Genomic DNA, 19,705 nt, shown 5'->3' on the forward strand with positions numbered 1-19,705 from the left:
GGACCTGAAATAGAGTTTTGCCTCTTGATTTTAATACAAAGACAATATAAACTGGAAATAGAAAGCAATGGTCTTATTGACATGGAAACAAGGAAGAGAATACAATCTGTAGGGGTCAGAGATACCATTTACTTAGAGATGTAATCTTATAATGTAGGGAAAAGAAAAATTTGTGGGGGGTTTTTCTGAGGGGGTGGAAAAATGACCACGACATGGCTGTGTTGTACTTAAACCATGTTAGGAGCCAGCAGCCAGCTCGGCCTGCAGGGTACAGGAATTACTTCTCAGTTACACAACACATTTCAAGGGAAGGAGCTCCACTGGAAATGCTCATCAGTTCTAGAAAGCATCTTACAGCCTCAGAGTGGGCAGAACTTTCCCAGAGGTCTCATTTTTGTTTTTCTGCTCAGGTTCCTCTTTTTCTATCCTGAGCCTCAGAGGAACAGAGAGAAGAAAACAGAGAGAAAAATTAGATCCTCAGAATGGCTTGTTCATTTTCCGAGACCTTCTCACCCAACCTCTGCAAGATAATTTTGTGTCAAAAGTCAAAATTAGGTTTCAGATTTTCTTCCTCTGTAGCTGAAGTGATCTCCTGCTGCAGGAGATGGAAATGGAAAGCAAAACTGCAATGGGTCTGTGCAAGTCAGAGGCAGTTTGAGCCCTCGGAGGGATGTTACATAAACCCTGCCCAGCGAGCTGCCTTGTCCAGCTCAGCTGGACATGAGAGAGGTTTGATGGGTCCCTCCTGTGAGGCCAGAGACAGAGCCTGGAAAATGGCACTGGACTCCCTTTGCACCTTTCTCCTTCCTGGCTCTTGCCTCCCAGAGAGAAAATAGCCACCTGCAAATACCCCAAAAGCTCTTTAGTCTGCTCATTGCCCTTGAGATCTTATCCCACAAAATTGCTCCTTCCTAAGACTGCCAAGTCTGGGAATTCATACATCCTCATGTAAGGATTTGGGTTGTTGCTGGCTGGATATCTGCTGAAGGGTGGGTAGTGCAAATCCATCACAGGGCGTGGGGGCAGCGCAAGACTTGTTTTGTGTTTGGAATCTGCAAATATGCCCCAGTGACTTCCTGAACTGAGGTTCAAACTGTGCCTGCATGAGCTGAGCCCAGGAATTTCCCTGGTTCTGGAGGATGGAGAAACACCCTCCTGCATTCCTCATTGAGCTGAGCAGATCCAGAGCAGAGGATCCCCCAGGCCTGGGGCACCCTATGTTTCCTGTATTTTCAAACCATATTTTCAAGTTGTGCAGCCTGGCCACCACTTCTGGGGGTTTGGGGACCCCTTCCAAAGCCTGGCAGGCAGGCCCCAGGGTTGTCCTTTTCCTGAAAGAGTTTTAATTTAGTGAGTGTGCTGAACTTTCCTGAAAGTGAGGGAGAGCACCTCTTCCAGAATTGTCATCTCTGACAGTTGGATCCGTTTCCCTGCTGTTCACCAGCATGTGCAGGACAATAAACCATGGGAATAAAAGCATAAAAGATCCACTCTTTGCTGTAATGAACATTTAAATACAAAGCTGCATCTCTTATGAGAGTTGAAATAACTCACACAGATACATCCACCCACGTAAATACCCCATATAAACTCTACACTCATCAGTGTACTTTAAAAAATGTTAACTAATACTGCACAAGAAACATTTATAACCTGTAAGCATGCTATTCACCCATGAATAACCATTTCTATAACGGACCCAGTAAACAAGCTAAAAATACATATTCAAAACATGGAAAACATCTGCTTTGTGAATGTATCACTGATAAGGCAAAGTCACAACAGAATCCATCCACAACTCATGTAGGAGCCATTTATGCATAACAGGGGCTCTCAGAAGCTGCCAGTGTTGTGTGTGCAAACATTTCCACCCGAACCCTGCATTTTAACACAGCACCCGAGAGCTGGCTTATTAAACATGAGCCCAGGTGCCTCTCTACACATTGTGTCCCCAGCAGGAAAAGCTGCACCTTCAGAGATTTCCCAACAGCACAGAGGCAGACCCCACATGGCGCAGCACAATCACCCTGAGCAGTGCAGAGCAGAAGGAGCTGGATGCCAGGGTGTGCTCCTGCCCTGCAATCACCCATGAGAGCTTTGGAGCAGCCAAAAGCTGTTTGCTGTGCTTTATTCTCCTCCCTGTGCAGGGAGGCCGGGCAGCACCTTTCTAAGAGGAGAGCTGAGGGGGCAAAGGAGAGGCAGGGGGAGCACAGCAGAGGCTCTGTGCTCAGCTGGGCTTTGTGGGAGGCTTTGGGAATGCTCTGGGAGGGAGCCCTGCACACCCCGTGGTTTTATTTGATCAGCTGTTTTCCCAGACCCAGCCTCTGAGCTGTTCTGGCCTTGGGCAGTGCCACTGGTGCTCATGGAGGGCCAGGCTGGCCTGTGTGCTTTGGGTGCTTCTTTCTCCTGTATGAATTCCCATATTTATCCATATTAAGACTCTCATTTTGACTGGCATTAATTTCTTAGACTGATATGAAGATAGAGTGGAAAAATCCAGCCTTTGCTTTGGCAGATGATTCTGGGCAGGGGTTAATCAATACCCCTCTTAGAAATGCACCTTTATTTTTCATTTTCATTATCCTAGCTTTAATTTTCACTCATTGCAAGACTCATCATTCATTTTAGGCTTAAATTTACCACCTCATTGTTTTCCCTCTCTTGTTACTATGAATATATTTCCATCAGAAAGCATGGATCATGGACCCGAGAGAAGAGGGAATGTTATTTATGCTTAAGTAATTAATACCCAATGATAAGCTCTGTTTGCTGCCAGCCATATCTCCTGCAATATATGAGGGGCAGGTTGCCAGGATGTGTTAAACAGCAGTGTGGTGGAGGACAGAGAAGATGCTTAATTAAGGTCCAGGGAAACCAGGCAAGCTTTCAGAAAAGTGGCTCCATTCAAAGGCTAGGGAAGTGGTGATGAACTCCTGAGAGTCTGCTTGGAGTGACACCAGTCAGGGCTTCATTTCCAGAGCTGCCTGGGCTCTTTGGTGGCTGTGAGGAGCAGCAGAATCCAGATGCTGGCATTTTATTCCATGAGGAAGTCAGGGCTGAATTCTGATTTCATTTTGGGTGATCATTCTCTCTCAGAGAAATGGGGAAAGGTTCCAGGGAAGCTCAGTGGGTCCCTCAGCTTTGCCAACAACTATCAGCCCAGAACTTGGTTCTTAAGTCCTGCCTTAACTCCTGCCTTAGGAGAAAGATGCACTGTTGTGCATAAGAAAATGTACACAGGGGTGTCTGTGCTAAACAACTGGTGCTGGTGGATAATTTCTGCTGAAAAGTAAAATCTAATTCTGCAGCTTTGCTGAAGGAAGTTTGTTATTCTCCTTGCAGGACTGAGCTGTCCTGCTTACATGGAACCAGGCAGTACAAACGTGCAACTGCTTTTCCAAGAAGGTGAAATCCGAAGTTCCACTAAAATCTGTGCTTCATGTGTTGGGGTGTGCAACATGTGAATGCAATTCTAGAGCTGCTCCAGTTTAGCAAGCACTGAAGGAATGGGCAAATACAGACTCTGGTTCAGTTGGGTGGTCTGAAAGAACTAATGAAAAAAACCAGCCTGGTTTCATTAACTCCAGTAAAACCAGGAGTAACTCCTTAAAATCAGAGCAGTATTTTGGTTGGATTAGTGATATCAGAACCAGAACATAAAGTGGTTGTAAAGCTCTGCTTTAACTCATGAGTATTTGCATCATGGTCCATCTCTGAGTAGGACAGAGGAGAAAATCAGAGACCTTTCTGTACCTGGGAATAGAAACGAGCTGATCCATTCAGCACAGTGGGATTTGTTGCTCTCTGGGTGTCTCTCAAATCCCAAAAGGACAGGATGAGCTCCAGATGCAAAGAGGGGCAGGTGCAGCACTGCACAGCAAAGAGCTGAGCCTTTCATTTAACAAATACTGTAAATAACAGTGGGCGAGGAGGAGGGGAGGCCTGGAGCTCTCAGACAGGGCTGGTTTGCCCCAGGGGTGACAAGGGCTCCATGTCTGCTCAGTGAAGCCAGGGCTGCTCTGTGCCAAGCAGCAAAGGGGGGCAGTGAGGGGGCTCCAGCTCAGGGAGCTCCATCCTTACCCAGTTTGTGTCAGATTTAACTGAGTCTCATTTCCTACCAAATAGGGCAAGTTATTTAAGGAAGGGTGATTCAAAATTGAAACAACTCTATCCTTTCAAGCCTCATCTTGTAATTGAAATATTCATAAAGCTCTTCATTCAGCATAAGACCATTGCAGGAATATTTTAAGGATTTCATGCCTTTTGCAGTTACAATGTGCAAATTCAGCAAGACTAGCCTGCATTTTAGGAGTGCAAATGAATCATATTTTTGACCCATCTTTCTTTCATTATATTTTCCTTTATGGGATTTTCATCAGATTGAAAGAGATTGTATTTTTACTGTGTGTACAAACAGCTGCTATGGGTTAGGCTGAGAACCACTGAATTCACTGTCCTGGTTGATGAATGTTTTGGGGATGGAGGTCAAAAAATACTAATCTTAAAATCTGTTCTTTCTTAATTTTACTCAGGTCCTCATATCCTGTGTGATTTAGAGATGAAAACTGAATGCAGATAAAGCCCAAGGTTAATAAAAAACATATTTCCTTCTCAAAGAGGAGCAAATGCTTCCACAATTCCACTCAAGATTACTCAGGAGTGCCTCATGTCCTGGTGTGCAGCTCACTAAGCAGGGACACAGCAGTTCCCACTGCCCAAAAGTACAAGAAATGCACTGTAGGAAATCACAGCAATAGACCTAAAAGCACCTGAGGAGAATCAGGCTGACAGCTCCAAGCCTCCACATTGCTGCAGATTTATCCCTGAATGGGGAGAAAAACTCGCAGTAACAGGAAAATGACCGATGGTGAAAGCTGCTGGGTGCCCACCCCGTGTGTGCTCCCGCTCGTTCCGTTGTGTGTCCATCAGTGTTGTGCCAAGCAAACGAGCAGCACAGCCACAACGAGTCCATGCCCCATCTGCCTCCCAGTCGCAGCAGGGCTCAGCTGCTGCCCTGCTCCCAGAATAGAAGGAGGGAGGCAGTGCCAGGTGCAGGCAGAGACAGCCCTGGCCTGCTGGATCCTTCCAGGGAGCCCAGCAGGGGTTTGTCCTTCCCTGGCAAAGCCTCTTCACGCTGCCAAGGCAGATAAAGGGGCAGAAACAGCACTTGGGAACAGAGAGGGACAGGGCCAGGACCTCGATCTCGTGGGGCTGCTGGGACAGTGGAGAGGAGGCATTCTTCCACGCTGGGTTTCAGGATGTCCGGTTTTATTGGATCAGGGCTGTTTGCTGCCCTGTGCTTCACCCACCTGGTTCCTCTCCCATCTGCTGCCAAGAGAGCTCAGCTCCCGGGCTTGTGTCTGCAGAGCCTGAGCTGGGCAGCTCCTCCTGCATGACACATCCAAAAATCAGCACCTGTGCAATTCCTCCTGCATGACACTCCCAGCAATCAGCCCCTGTGTAGCTCCTCCTGCATTACACATCCACAATTCAGCCCCGTGAGCCCCAAGAGGAGCTGGCCCTGGTGGTGTCCCTGAGCAGCCACCCCAGCACAAAGAGCTGGCCCTCACTCCAGACAGTGTGGGGAAGGCACCATAACTGGGGCTGACTCCGGGCCCTGGATTTGCCCCTGGCTCCCGCTGACCCCACACAATTCAGTGCTCACACCTGAGGCTTTGTGGGATCTGTTTAGGCTCCAGCTCAAGAAGGCCCATGAGCATATCCTGAATTTTAAATGGGTTGGTTTTTAGAGCTGGGGCTTTATGACTGCAATTTAATCTGTTTGTTCATCCAGGTTTGTTCAGCAGTGGGGTGGGGCACTGGCACAGGACATGGTGCAGCCCTTGAGTGCAGGGTAGGACAGCTCTCTGTGGCTGTGCTTCATCAGCACGGGCATGGATGCTGGGGATAAGAACCAGAAATAACTCTGTCCATACAGAGGGGACTGAATTGGAGACTCAAACGGGGCGGAGGAAAGCCCTGGGAATATCAGACCATGTAACCGTGCAAGCCTGGGACATTTCCCACCTGGAAAACCTGCAGGCCCTCAGGATTTTCCATGCAGAAGGTGGGGTCTACAAACTGAATCCCAGGTGGGGTTTGGGACATGCCTGCATGAGGTAGCCTGGCAGAGGTGGGAATGGCTCCCCATCCCCAGGGCTGAGCTGTCCCTGCACAGTCCAGTCCCTACAGGGACCGTGATCAGCCCTTGCTGTGTTTTGGGGGTGGACAGGGAGGGTCTGAACTGTTCTGAGAAAGAGCAGGCTCCATACCTGGAACAGAAATTGCTCTATTTACATAAAACATATCCATTAATTGCCTGAGTTTCTACACTCCCTGAAGAGCTCCCTGCTTCCCCAGACCTCACCTGCCTCAGGCTTTATTTATAGCTTCCCCTGACCTTTTCATTACTCAGAGGCTCTCATGGATCCTGTCCTCTGTATGTTACCGCATCACTTTTTTCTTGTCCCATCTGACATTTAATTTTTATTAACTGTGGTGTGAGGTAAAGCTGGTTTTCTTTGTTTTCCACACTGTGTTCTTCTCCTGCTCTCCAGGCCACAGAAAGTCAGTCCAGAATCACTTGGGAGAATTTTTTCCTTGACATTCTGAGATTTTCCAGCAGGACATGGAAGATTAAACCTGGATTTAAGGTTAATAATGAGCCCATGAGAAATGTAAAGTGGGTGCATGAACACAAGCCTCACTGCTAACCTGCAAGGGTCTAAGTGTGGGTCGGTCTCTTGTACACACCAGCAGGTGAGCACTGGTCACTGCAAAGCCCCTCTGCACCTCCTGGTTCTTGAGTGGCTGGCTCTCATTCCAGTTTGTGCAAAAAGCAGGAGCATATGGTGGGATTTGGGTACGATGGAGACATGTTGTAGTTTTCCAGCTGTGCTTGACATGTTTGCCACACCCTTTGCTGAGGAATCTCTTGTTGTTACTCGTTTAACTGAATAATCACATTAACTCGAAGAGTTTAAGCAGAAAACATCCAAACCAGGAATATTTCTGAGAGACAGATAAAAAAATACTTTCATTAGCTGCTCTTCATTTGGGAGGTTCCTACCAATTAACAGCAGTCTGTGTTCACTATTGGATGATGTGTTGTCTCCTGAACTTTACTGGCTAATTAAACAATCTTTCCCTCCAAAAAATGAAATTCTCTTCATGCTTTTGGTGAGTCACGGTGCGTGTTTCAGTGAGAAGTGCCTCACGCTGAATTTATAGCCTGCATGAATCTGTATACAAACATGTTTGTACAAACATTTATTGGAATGGATCCATAGCTCAGCTCTGACACTAATGGACAGTAGAGAAGCACAAGCTAATGCCAAATCTCACTAAATTTATCCTTTAATTCTGTTCAATAGAGCAGCTAAATTCCCAAATATTGGGAGGGAGAATCTCAAATGCAGGCACTGGGATCAGTGGCTCTAAAGCAGAGAGGAGGGGGCTCCAGCCCAGGGACCCTCGGGGAGCAGAGGGAGCTGCCAGGAGTCCCCAGCTGGTGCCAGAGGCAGGAGCAGTGATGGCCAGCCCCCCCCCAGCCATGGAGAAGCCCTAAGAAGGCCTAGCACACACTGCTGGGGGAGGGACAGGCTGTGGGTCCCCATACCTGGGCTTTGGTAAAGCCTCTGCCAGCACTTCCCAGAGTATTCTGCTGAGGAAACCCTCTGCTCGTGGCTTGGCCGGTGTGCTCAGGTAACACCCACCAGATGACAGAGAATGGGTTAAACCCAGCTGGGCAGGGCTGGGGGTTCCCGAGGCTCAGCGTGGCACCAGGCCTCGTCAATGTCTTTCTGGAGGGTGTGGTGAGGGGATGGAGGGCACCCCAGTCAGTGCCACCTGCATGGGTGGGTGTGCGTGGGTGTCCTGTGCTGTGGCTGTGGCTGTGGCTGTGCTGTGCTGTGTGTGGCTGTGCTGTGCTGTGGCTGTGGCTGTGGCTGTGCTGTGGCTGTGCTGTGCTGTGGCTGTGGCTGTGCTGTGCTGTGCTGTGGCTGTGGCTGTGGCTGTGCTGTGCTGTGGCTGTGCTGTGCTGTGCTGTGGCTGTGGCTGTGCTGTGCTGTGCTGTGGCTGTGGCTGTGGCTGTGCTGTGCTGTGGCTGTGGCTGTGCTGTGGCTGTGGCTGTGGCTGTGCTGTGGCTGTGGCTGTGGCTGTGCTGTGGCTGTGGCTGTGCTGTGGCTGTGCTGTGCTGTGGCTGTGCTGCGGCTCTGGCTGTGCTGTGGCTGTGGCTGTGCTGTGGCTGTGGCTGTGCTGTGGCTGTGGCTGTGGCTGTGCTGTGGCTGTGCTGTGGCTGTGGCTGTGGCTGTGGCTGTGCTGTGGCTGTGCTGTGGCTGTGCTGTGCTGTGGCTGTGGCTGTGCTGCGGCTCTGGCTGTGCTGTGGCTGTGGCTGTGCTGTGGCTGTGGCTGTGCTGTGGCTGTGCTGTGGCTGTGGCTGTGGCTGTGGCTGTGCTGTGGCTGTGGCTGTGGCTGTGGCTGTGCTGTGCTGTGCTGTGGCTGTGGCTGTGGCTGTGCTGTGGCTGTGCTGTGGCTGTGCTGTGGCTGTGGCTGTGCTGTGGCTGTGCTGTGGCTCTGGCTGTGCTGTGGCTGTGGCTGTGGCTGTGCTGTGCTGTGGCTGTGGCTGTGCTGTGGCTGTGGCTGTGGCTGTGCTGTAGCTGTGGCTGTGCTGTGGCTGTGCTGTGGCTGTGGCTGTGCTGTGGCTGTGGCTGTGCTGTGGCTGTGCTGTGGCTGTGGCTGTGGCTGTGCTGTGGCTCTGGCTGTGGCTGTGGCTGTGCTGTGGCTGTGCTGTGGCTGTGGCTGTGGCTGTGGCTGTGGCTGTGCCGTGCCTGTGGCTGTGCTGTGGCTGTGCTGTGGCTGTGGCTGTGGCTGTGGCTGTGCTGAGGCTGTGGCTGTGGCTGTGGCTGTGGCTGTGGCTGTGCTGTGGCTGTGCTGTGCCGTGCCTGTGGCTGTGGCTGTGGCTGTGCTGTGGCTGTGGCTGTGGCTGTGCTGTGGCTGTGCTGTGGCTGTGGCTGTGCTGTGCTGTGGCTGTGCTGTGCTGTGGCTGTGGCTGTGGCTGTGGCTGTGCTGTGGCTCTGGCTGTGCTGTGCTGTGCTCTGGCTGTGGCTGTGGCTGTGCTGTGGCTGTGCTGTGGCTGTGGCTGTGCTGTGCCGTGCCTGTGGCTGTGCTGTGGCTGTGGCTGTGCTGTGGCTGTGCTGTGGCTGTGCTGTGGCTGTGCTGTGGCTGTGGCTGTGGCTGTGCTGTGGCTGTGGCTGTGCTGTGGCTGTGCTGTGGCTGTGGCTGTGCTGTGCTGTGGCTGTGCTGTGGCTGTGCTGTGGCTGTGGCTGTGCTGTGGCTGTGGCTGTGCTGTGCTGTGGCTGTGCTGTGGCTGTGCTGTGGCTGTGGCTGTGCTGTGCTGTGGCTGTGCTGTGGCTGTGCTGTGGCTGTGGCTGTGGCTGTGCTGTGGCTGTGCTGTGGCTGTGCTGTGGCTGTGGCTGTGGCTGTGCTGTGGCTGTGGCTGTGCTGTGGCTGTGCTGTGGCTGTGGCTGTGCTGTGGCTGTGCTGTGGCTGTGGCTGTGGCTGTGGCTGTGCTGAGGCTGTGGCTGTGGCTGTGGCTGTGGCTGTGGCTGTGCTGTGGCTGTGCTGTGCCGTGCCTGTGGCTGTGGCTGTGGCTGTGCTGTGGCTGTGGCTGTGGCTGTGCTGTGGCTGTGCTGTGGCTGTGGCTGTGCTGTGCTGTGGCTGTGCTGTGCTGTGGCTGTGGCTGTGGCTGTGGCTGTGCTGTGGCTCTGGCTGTGCTGTGCTGTGCTCTGGCTGTGGCTGTGGCTGTGCTGTGGCTGTGCTGTGGCTGTGGCTGTGCTGTGCCGTGCCTGTGGCTGTGCTGTGGCTGTGGCTGTGCTGTGGCTGTGCTGTGGCTGTGCTGTGGCTGTGGCTGTGGCTGTGCTGTGGCTGTGCTGTGGCTGTGCTGTGGCTGTGGCTGTGCTGTGGCTGTGCTGTGGCTGTGCTGTGGCTCTGGCTGTGCTGTGCTGTGCTGTGGCTGTGCTGTGGCTGTGGCTGTGGCTGTGCTGTGGCTGTGCTGTGCTGTGGCTCTGGCTGTGCTGTGCTCTGGCTGTGCTGTGCTGTGGCTGTGCTGTGGCTGTGCTGTGGCTGTGGCTGTGCTGTGGCTGTGCTGTGCTGTGGCTGTGCTGTGCTGTGGCTGTGGCTGTGGCTGTGGCTGTGGCTGTGCTGTGGCTGTGGCTGTGGCTGTGGCTGTGGCTGTGGTTGTGGCTGTGCTGTGGCTGTGCTGTGCTGTGGCTGTGGCTGTGGCTGTGGCTGTGGCTGTGCTGTGGCTGTGGCTGTGGCTGTGGCTGTGGCTGTGGCTGTGGTTGTGGCTGTGCTGTGGCTGTGCTGTGCTGTGGCTGTGGCTGTGGCTGTGCTGTGGCTGTGGCTGTGGCTGTGGCTGTGGCTGTGCTGTGGCTGTGCTGTGCTGTGGCTGTGGCTCTGGCTCTGGCTGTGTGTGGCTGTGCTGTGCTGTGGCTGTGGCTGTGCTGTGGCTGTGGCTGTGGCTGTGGCTGTGGCTGTGCTGTGCTGTGGCTCTGGCTGTGCTGTGCTGTGGCTGTGGCTGTGGCTGTGACTGTGCTGTGGCTGTGCTGTGCTGTGGCTCTGGCTGTGCTGTGGCTGTGCTGGTCTGTGGCTCTGGCTGTGGCTCTGGCTGTGTGTGGCTGTGCTGTGCTGTGGCTGTGGCTGTGCTGTGGCTGTGGCTGTGCTGTGGCTCTGGCTGTGGCTCTGGCTCTGGCTGTGCTGTGGCTCTGGCTGTGGCTCTGGCCTTGGCTGTGTGTGGCTGTGCTGTGCTGTGCTGTGGCTGTGCTGTGGCTGTGACTGTGCTGTGCTGTGGCTGTGGCTGTGGCTCTGGCTGTGCTGTGGCTGTGCTGTGCTGTGCTGTGGCTGTGGCTGTGGCTGTGCTGTGGCTCTGGCTGTGGCTCTGGCTCTGGCTGTGCTGTGGCTCTGGCTGTGGCTCTGGCTCTGGCTGTGTGTGGCTGTGCTGTGCTGTGGCTGTGGCTGTGGCTCTGGCTCTGGCTGTGTGTGGCTGTGCTGTGCTGTGGCTGTGCTGTGCTGTGGCTGTGGCTGTGCTGTGGCTGTGCTGTGGCTGTGACTGTGCTGTGGCTGTGGCTGTGGCTGTGGCTCTGGCTGTGCTGTGGCTGTGCTGTGCTGTGCTGCGGCTGTGGCTGTGGCTGTGCTGTGGCTCTGGCTGTGGCTCTGGCTCTGGCTGTGCTGTGGCTGTGGCTCTGGCTCTGGCTGTGTGTGGCTGTGCTGTGCTGTGCCTGTGCTGTGCTGTGGCTGTGCTGTGGCTGTGCTGTGCTGTGGCTGTGGCTGTGGCTCTGGCTGTGCTGTGGCTGTGCTGTGCTGTGCTGTGGCTGTGGCTGTGGCTCTGGCTGTGCTGTGGCTCTGGCTGTGGCTCTGGCTCTGGCTGTGTGTGGCTGTGCTGTGCTGTGCTGTGGCTGTGGCTCTGGCTGTGCTGTGGCTGTTCTGCAGGGTGGTGACTCTGCAGAGGGATGGGTACGGGCTGGACCCTGGATCCAGCAGGGCCACCAAGGCCGGGTGCCAGCTCCTGCACTGGGGTCACACCAACCCCGTGGAGCTGCAGCCTGGGGCAGAGGGGCTGGGAAGCTGGGAAAGGCCCTGAGGGTGCTGTGCCAGTGGCTGGACACGAGCCCAGGTGGTCAAGAGGCCAAGGGCACTGGGCTGTGCCAGCCATGGGGTGGCCACACGCCCTGGGCAGGGATTGTCCCCTGTGCTGGCACTGCTGGGGCACCTCCAGCACTGGGGGCAGCCCTGGGCCCCTCTGACGAGGAGGACATTGAGGGGCTGGAGGGTGTCCAGGGCAGGGAATGGAGCTGGGAAGGGGCTGGAGAATTCCTGAGGGAGCTGGAAAGGGGCTCAGCCTGGAGCAAAAGAGGCTCAGGGGGGCCCTTGTGGCTCTGCACAGCTCCTGCCAGGAGGGGACAGCCGGGGGGTCGGGCTGTGCTCCCAGGGAACAGGGACAGGAGGAGAGGGAACAGCCTCAGGCTGGGCCAGGGGAGGTTTAGCTGGATACTGGGGACAATTTCTTCACTGAAAGGATTGTCCAGCCCTGACATAGCTGCCCAGGGCAGGGAGAGTGGAGGGTGGAATTCCCATTCTGTGGCACCTGAGGACATGGTTTAGTGGTGGCCTTGGCAATGCTGGGCTGTTGTTGCCAGGTGGCTGCTGTTGGACTTGATGGTCTTAGAGGGTTTTTCCAGTTCTGTGGCTCTAATACAAAATTTTCTATGTGAATATTAATATAGTTTATATTCCAAAATGATGGAATATTTCACATTGCTTTTAGATTAAAAGTTGAAACCAGATCTCCGAATTTCTCACGGGGCTCTGGTATTATTTACTGAGCAATAGTATTGTGATACCCTGTGTACAGAGGAATATCAGATGTCTGGAAGAATTAATGAATATTCAAGGAGTTCTGCTTTGCAATGAGCTTCAGCTGAAAGCTGTGTTCATTCATATACATTTAAGTAAAGCTTAGCTTTGCTCATTTTTCATAAATCTTCTTTCGAAGGGAGGAAAACAATCAGGCTGTGCTTTTATAGAGTGAATTTAAAATTAAAATTAGACATTTAGGTGTCATTTCAGTTGTAAAGTAGCCCTTAGTCTGATGGTTGGAACAGGGTTTCCAATTATGTTTAATTTGTATGCACAGGGCTTGGTTAGACAAAGTATTAAGGATTCTTACTTGTTCATAATATTTCTATCATGTGCAGGGCTTTTCAACACCCTCACTAAATTAGTTATTGGAAGGCCTTGTTCACTATATTAACGTAATCTATCCCACACATAGTAAAACAAACTGTTTGGCCTTTCAAATGAGAGGACCCCAATCTTAATAAATATTGAATTATAAAACCCCTGCGTGGGGAATACAAGCTAATTCTTTTCTCTTTGCACCAGCTGTGAGCTGCTCCGTATGATGTATGGCACAAACTCTCCAGGAAAGAGGAGCAAATTGAAAACACCACCCCTGTGGGTTCCCTTATTAGACTGGAAGTGACTGTGAAATTTGCAGGACACAGCTCATTAAAACAAGGCTGGCAATCTGTGACCCTGGAGTGGGAAGAGGAGATCCATGCTGGAAAACAGGTTGTTGCTTTGATTGGGGGAACTCTGCTAGGGAGGAGGAAAATGTGTGTGGCTGCTTGTTAACCCCCTCCCCACCAGAGCTCCTGACAAGGTGCAGGAGGTTGGCAGCAGTGGCTCAGGCCTGGTTGGAGATGAAGGGATGGGTTCCTGGAGAGCTGCTGGTGTTCCCCAGCCCAGCTCTAAGCTCCCAGGGCTGTTTGTGCTGCTTGGGCACTGAATGGTGCAGAGGAAATACCAGTGCCTGGGTGTTTCATCAGTGGGAACTCAGCACAGCGCAGGGCTACAGAGCTGCTTGTTCACTGCTGAGCTATTTAATTGGTGCTAATTTAGTGATAATTGCAGTGAGCCCCCTGACCCAGGCAAGTGTTTTAAGAGGAGAAGATTTTCACAAAATCCCAGGATGGGTCAGGCTGGAAGGGACCTCAGAGGGTCACCAGGTCCTGGCTCCCTGCTCCAGCAGGACCATCCCAGGGCACAAGCAAGGCACAGGATTGTGTCCAGTTGGTTCTGGAATATCTGCAGTGAGGAGACTCCACACCTTCCCTGGGCTCTGCTCAGGGCTGGGCACTGCCCAGGGCGGTTCCGCCTCCTGTGCAGGGGAATTGCTGGGCTCAGCTCCTGCCCGGGGCTCTGGGGCCATTGCTGGGCCTGGAGCAGAGCCTGGGGATGCTCTGCCCTCCTGCACACAGGGACACCCAGGGACAGACATGGACACACATGGACAGACATGGTCAGACAGGGAAAACAGGGACACCAGGACACCCACAGCTGAGGCCCCTCTCAGCTGGGACTCCTCTCCAGGCTGAGCAGCCCCAGCTCCCTCAGCCTTTCCTGAGCACCAAGATGCTCCAGGCCCTTGCTCAGCTCTGCAGCCTCCAGTGGCCCCGCTCCAGGAGGAGCCAGAGCTGGACACAGCACTCCAGAGGTGCCTGCAGGGCTGGGCACAGGGGCAGGATCCCTCCCTGCCCTGCTGGCAATGCTCCTCGCAGTGCTTCCCTGGATATACCATTGGCCTCCTTGGGCCCCAGGACAAAGTGCTGGGACAACTCCATTCCATCCTGGGCTGTCCATGGAATGATCTCTTGGAGTACCTGGTGTTACATTCTATCCTTCTAGCAGCTCAGAGCAGCGTGCTCGGTGTGCGGGGAGCCTCAACTGCAGAGGAGCTGTCCTGGCTCTGTAAATCAGCTCCCAGCACTGTCAGAAGCCAGACCAGACCCAGACTGCACAGCCAATCTCACCTGCCCTCAGGCACAAGTCCTTAAAATTCCTCTGTGTGAGCGTGCACTACCCAGAGTGCTCCCAGACCCAGACTAGTGCAGTTTGGTGCTGAATATTCAGCTATCAGTTGTTTGCATTGAAGAAAAGAACAGGATAATTTACCCCAAACTTACTCCAGGTTCTAATAAATCCCATTTTCATGCCACCAGAACCCAGGGAAAAACCAAGGCAAAGATATTAACATTTTCTACTTGAAAAAGCAGCTCGTTGTAGTTAAGTTCAATCCCTTAAGTGATCATCTAATTCTAGTCTGACATTTTCTGTAAGTGAATAAACCTGTATCTTAATTCTCCCCCTGTCAAAGATTAAATAATGCTACATCAGCTTTTAGTGTGATTGATGCAAATAAAGACCATGAAAAATGTAGCCTGGTTGGAAACATTCAATGAAATAATACATTTGAGAAAGGCTGCCCCCATCCCTGCTGATGTGGAAGGGCTGGATTGTGGGAAAAGCTGGGATGACAACACTTAAACTGATGTTGCTCTGCATGAGGGAGAGGAAAGGCTGAGTACAAAAGGAACTCAATAATTGTGAGTGAGATCCGTGCTCTGATGGCTTGGGAAAAGCATGTTCCCTTGAGGCAGATCCAGCTGGATTTCCAAAATGACCACTCAGTCACAGAGGAAGATTTTGGCCCTGCTCACCATGACAGAGGAGAGAACCAAATCCATTATCTGTGACATGTGGGGGATTGGTAACTTTCCCTTAGACTTGGAACTTTCCTTTAGGAAGAGTGGGAAGTGGGGATGCAAAAAATGAAAGTCGTGCAAATTTCTCATGCCCTTTGTGCCAATACTGCTGTTCTTCTTAGGGAGACTGAGGGATGGAGGAACACCTGACTTGAAGTGACAATAAGGAAAAGGCTCTATGATGTTGAACTTTGTGCTAGTGTTGTAGCTGTCCATCTCCTCCCTGTGAGTATTCTGAAGTCTCTGAACAATTTCATTTGTTTTTCTATTGAAAATAAGTTCTAAATTCTTCCTGCTGTAATTCTGACATGAAAAAGCTGCCTTTTCCTCATCCAAATCAATTCAGTGATTCACTCCTTACACAGTCTGCTGATGGTTATGAGGATGGAATTACAGGCTTTGTAAATGATTGTAAAACACATGCCTGGCTCCAAAGTGGTTTATTTTCATATCTGTGATTTTAGAAAGTGAACTTAACAGTGCTGTAGTTTTTCCTTGTGTGCTAGGAGGCTGGAGAGAGGATTTTTGGAATATTTGATCCATACAAAGTGCAGATGAGACGATGGCTGGCTAGGTGAGCAGAAGGAAAGAGAGAAAGAAAACAAACAAAGAAAGAAAACAAAGGAAAAAAGAAAGCCAGGAGAGCACAGGTTTATTTTTAGGAAGTGTTTATTCTTAGAGTGGGAGCTCACAGCCAGGCTGCATTCAGCAGGGCATCTGCACACAATGTTCTGACCTGCAGGTGCCCAGATACCCTTCCAGATCCCCACACAACCCCAGCAGCTTTGGGTCATCCCAAGAGAAGTGGCTGATTGCTTTTGCACCTATGCTATTAATAACTGAGGTGGAGGGCAAAACTGATAGGTTTTAAATACTGGGATCATTCCTTAAAGTCAAATTATATTGGGCTTATGCATTTGCTCCCATCCCAATTAAATCTGTGTTCCTCTCTCTTTGAATAGTGCACATTCCAAAGATTAAGTAGAAAGTTACTGGAAAAACTCTGAACTGATAACAACGGATTCATATTTCTTACCTAATTGTCACTGAGATTGATGGTTTGGGAATATTTCCAAGACTACACTTGGTTTAGTAGCCACACTTGGAGCACATCTTGCTGAAGCCTTAGCAAGTGCTGAAGGACTGGGATGTGTTTCCTGCATGGCAGCCCTAAAGACTCTGGGATGAGCTGACCCAGCCTGGCCCCCGTGATCCCAGTGATTACACAGAGAATCTTTAGCACATCTGGAAAGTTTGTTCAATAATTAAATGGCTCATCTGGGACTGTGAGTCTTAAACGTGCTCAGTTGTTGGGCATTTGTCAGTGGATATGTTGGACCCTTTGTGGAAAGCTGTGCTCCCGCACGGAGAATTTCAGGAAAGTTCCAGCTGGGATGGAAATTTCAGGAAAGTTCCAGCTAATTCAGGCCCTGGCTGAGAGGATGCACTTCTTGACGGCTTCCACTCCGAACTGGTTACAAGGAGAGAAGGGATACTCAGGACAGCAGCTGAAGGAGTAAAGACACCCCCCCTTGCCCTTTTCCCTCCTGTCCCCCACAGAGGCACAAGTGCTGACAGCAACTCTGGTTCCTATTTGTCCTCCCGTTCCAGGGGAGGGATCCTTTCCGATCGCCAGGTCCTTGAGGGGTGTGAAGAGTAAACGAGGTGTGAACAACACATCAAGTGGGCAGCACAGGGAAGCGGAGCCGTGAAAGCATTTGCTCCGTAAAAATAGAACGGGGCTGTTGGCAGCAAGAGGTGTCTGGAACAGATAAAGGCGGCAGTGGGTGATGGGATTGGGCTTGTTTTATTAACGCAGCAGTCTGAGCTTCCTGACCTTATGAGAGAGGACAGAGTTGGGCAGGACAGGTGAGCCTGGAATTTGTTCTTCAGCGCTGGAAGGATTACACCTCTCCTGATTCCGTACGGAGCAGCCACGAGCTGCTCCGTGGATCGTCACCTCCCCGCTCAGCTGGAATGGGGAGGACTGGGCACATTAACACCTAGCAATGATCCCGTGGAAAGGCGTGAGCTGCACTCCCGTTTGTTTTAATGGGCTTTACTGTGGAGGAGCTGCAGCTCTGGAGTCCCCCTGGAGCCCCAGCATCCATCCAGCCGCTGTTCTTTGATCATCCCTGGGCACTGGGAAGCTTGTCTGTGTGCTTGGAATTAGCGTGAATGTTCTTCTCAGGTGAAATATTTATAAATCATGGGGAAATTTTCTGACTAAACAATAAATGGCAGCGTGGGTTTGCTATGAACATCCCTCATGTATAACTGTCATAGCACAGCACTGCCTTCAATCCAGGGATCTCATCCACCCCCATCCCACAGAGATCAGCATATCACCAGCAGAAAGTGATTTACCAGACAAGTCCCAGTTCCTGCCTGTATTATTCCATGATTTATGGCCCATCTGATGTGGCTGTAGCGGGAGTGCAAGACAGAACCTGTTCTGCAACACAAACAAAGGGTATTAGACTAACAGATCTGATATTGAAAGATGGGTATCTCTGCATGGCAGCAAAAAGATGTTGTTTATTTGCTGTCTCACTCTACTCCAGCTCTAGCCTTGCTGCTCTGCCAGAAAGGCTAAAGCATAAAATGGAATTATAAGTATTAACAGCTGTGGGTTGTGTCACTTAGGAACACACAGCAACCGCTGGAAGGGCCACCAAGGATGGGCAGGGACAGCAAAAGGGAGCTCAGCACTCGAACCGGTGAGGTTTCCCCCACTGGTTCCAGGATTTCAGGTTTGGCCACTCTGCTGCCACACGGAATAACAGCAGCTCCCACTCCTCACAGGGCCTCTTCTCACCCTCAGCTGCTCACAACTTGGGGCCTTCCTCACATCCCTCCTCACTCCTGCACCTTGAACCTCAGCTGAGCCCCGTTCTTCAGATGTCATGGGGCAAATGCTGCCCAGCTGAAGCCACTGAAACAAAGCTGCTTTTAGCTTCCAGCTGGGCGAGGAGGCCTGGTGCGAGTGCCTGCAGGGAAAAGGAACACATGCTGGTTTGCAAACGCTGCTGGTGTTTGAATTGCCCTTCTGTGCTGTCTGGGGGTGAGCAGATAGATAAACCCAGGGGTACTTACAGATCTCATGGAAGTTGAGACTCCAAGGTGCTGAAATCAGGCTTCAAACAGCACTGCAAAGAGCTGAAATCAGGCACTCCTCTTCTGGACATCTCAGCCCAGCTTTGGGCACTGAACCTCTCACTTACAGGGCTTTGGATGCTGCCAGGTCTCCTGCTGGTGGACGGTGTTACCCAGGAGACACAGAAGCCCTGGGGCAATGAGCTGAAACTTCAGGAAAGACAAGGTACTGGTGTAACAGATGGGACCTTGGCCCAAAGCTTAGAAATAATGAGAATTAGAAGTGTGTCACCAGGGAAAGGCAAGATCAAATGCTTTAAATCACAATATATTACACTTCCCCCCAGCACTTTAGCAATATACAGCCTTAATGCCTCTTTTTTGCCCTTTTTAGGGGAAAGAATGCATCAGTATGGACTTACCTAAACAGCTTGGGAATTTTTTAGTACTTGATTATTCTAAAATATTAAGGGTTTGTGGCACTTGAGCAGATAGACTTGAAATCCCTGGTTTGCATCTTGATGGTTTTTCTCTTTGGCCTCATTTGTTAAAGGCAGAGAGATTTCCAGGACAGAGGCATTTCTGTCCTCTCTTGGGAGATGGTGCATGTGATTTTCTGTTTTCCATGGAAACCAGAGCAGGAAATAGTTAACAAAAGGCTCCTGGCTCTGCAGTGTGAGAGAACAGGTTAAGAGGTTGGGGAAAAAAAAAAAAAAAAAAAAAAAAAAAAAAAAAAAAAAAACAAACAGAAAACAAGAGTATCACTCTCAGCAGCAGCCAAGGGCAGAGCTCTCCAGTTCTCCTGTCAGAGCCTGTTCCTAGGGCAGTCAGGCTCACTCTCTGTTCTCCAGAGCCTCGTGTGGTTTGAGGGCTCCACAGACCTTCCTCACCCTCCCCTTCAGCCTGAAAATCCTCACCGAGGAGCTCTGGCAAACTTGGGGAGATAATTTGGTCTAAAGCTTGCAAAAACACCTGTCTGGCCTCCTCAAAGCAGGAAACCTCCCTGGTTTAGAAGTGATGATTCCAGGGCTGTTTGGAGCCCTGGCCACCCCATTTAATTGGAGGTTTCCTTGCTCTGGGCATCACCTTTGGAGCTTGACCCACCAGGCAGCAGCTGGGGCTGGAGAGCAGCAGAAGAGCCACAGGAAGGTGCCACAGCTTGGCTTCCTGGCAGGAAAGTGTCCACCAGGGATGTCTGTTGGGACCTTCCCCCTCCTGTGCCTTGGTTTCTCCTTTGGTGTGCAATGGGAAATCTCCCTCTCGGCTCTTCTGTGACTTCACTGATACTGATGAAACGTTAATGCTCCAGAGGGGTTACTGCTGGAGGTCTGTTCTTGGTTAATTTTTTCCTCGTGGCCATGGGCTGTGGAGGAGAATTTCCCTGCTCTCTCTCATGGTATTTTGCCACAGCTCTTCACATCCCCTCTGCCACACTGCTTTTTCTGGGGAACTCCCAGCCTCTGCTTTTCCCTGGCAGGCCACGCAGGAAAGGGCTGTGATTTAAGAGC

The 19,705-nt window shown here is 51.5% G+C and overlaps 1 long non-coding RNA gene across 2 annotated transcripts; it reads right to left on the minus strand.

Moving 5' to 3' along the window:
* Window positions 1–15,796: 15,796 nt before the first annotated feature.
* On the minus strand, window positions 15,797–19,401 carry LOC128817972 (uncharacterized). Of its 2 annotated transcripts, XR_008440349.1 has the most exons (6): window positions 19,302–19,401; window positions 18,620–18,865; window positions 18,198–18,407; window positions 17,920–18,091; window positions 17,469–17,556; window positions 15,797–16,572 (listed from the first exon to the last, which is right to left on the minus strand). It is a non-coding gene; the product is annotated as an uncharacterized LOC128817972 (long non-coding RNA). The 2 variants fall into 2 exon arrangements; XR_008440350.1 differs by lacking the exon at window positions 18,620–18,865.
* Window positions 19,402–19,705: the final 304 nt, after the last annotated feature.

Source organism: Vidua macroura, chromosome 22 (genome assembly GCF_024509145.1).
Source record: "Vidua macroura isolate BioBank_ID:100142 chromosome 22, ASM2450914v1, whole genome shotgun sequence".
In the NCBI taxonomy this organism is placed as follows: Eukaryota; Metazoa; Chordata; class Aves; order Passeriformes; family Viduidae; genus Vidua; species Vidua macroura.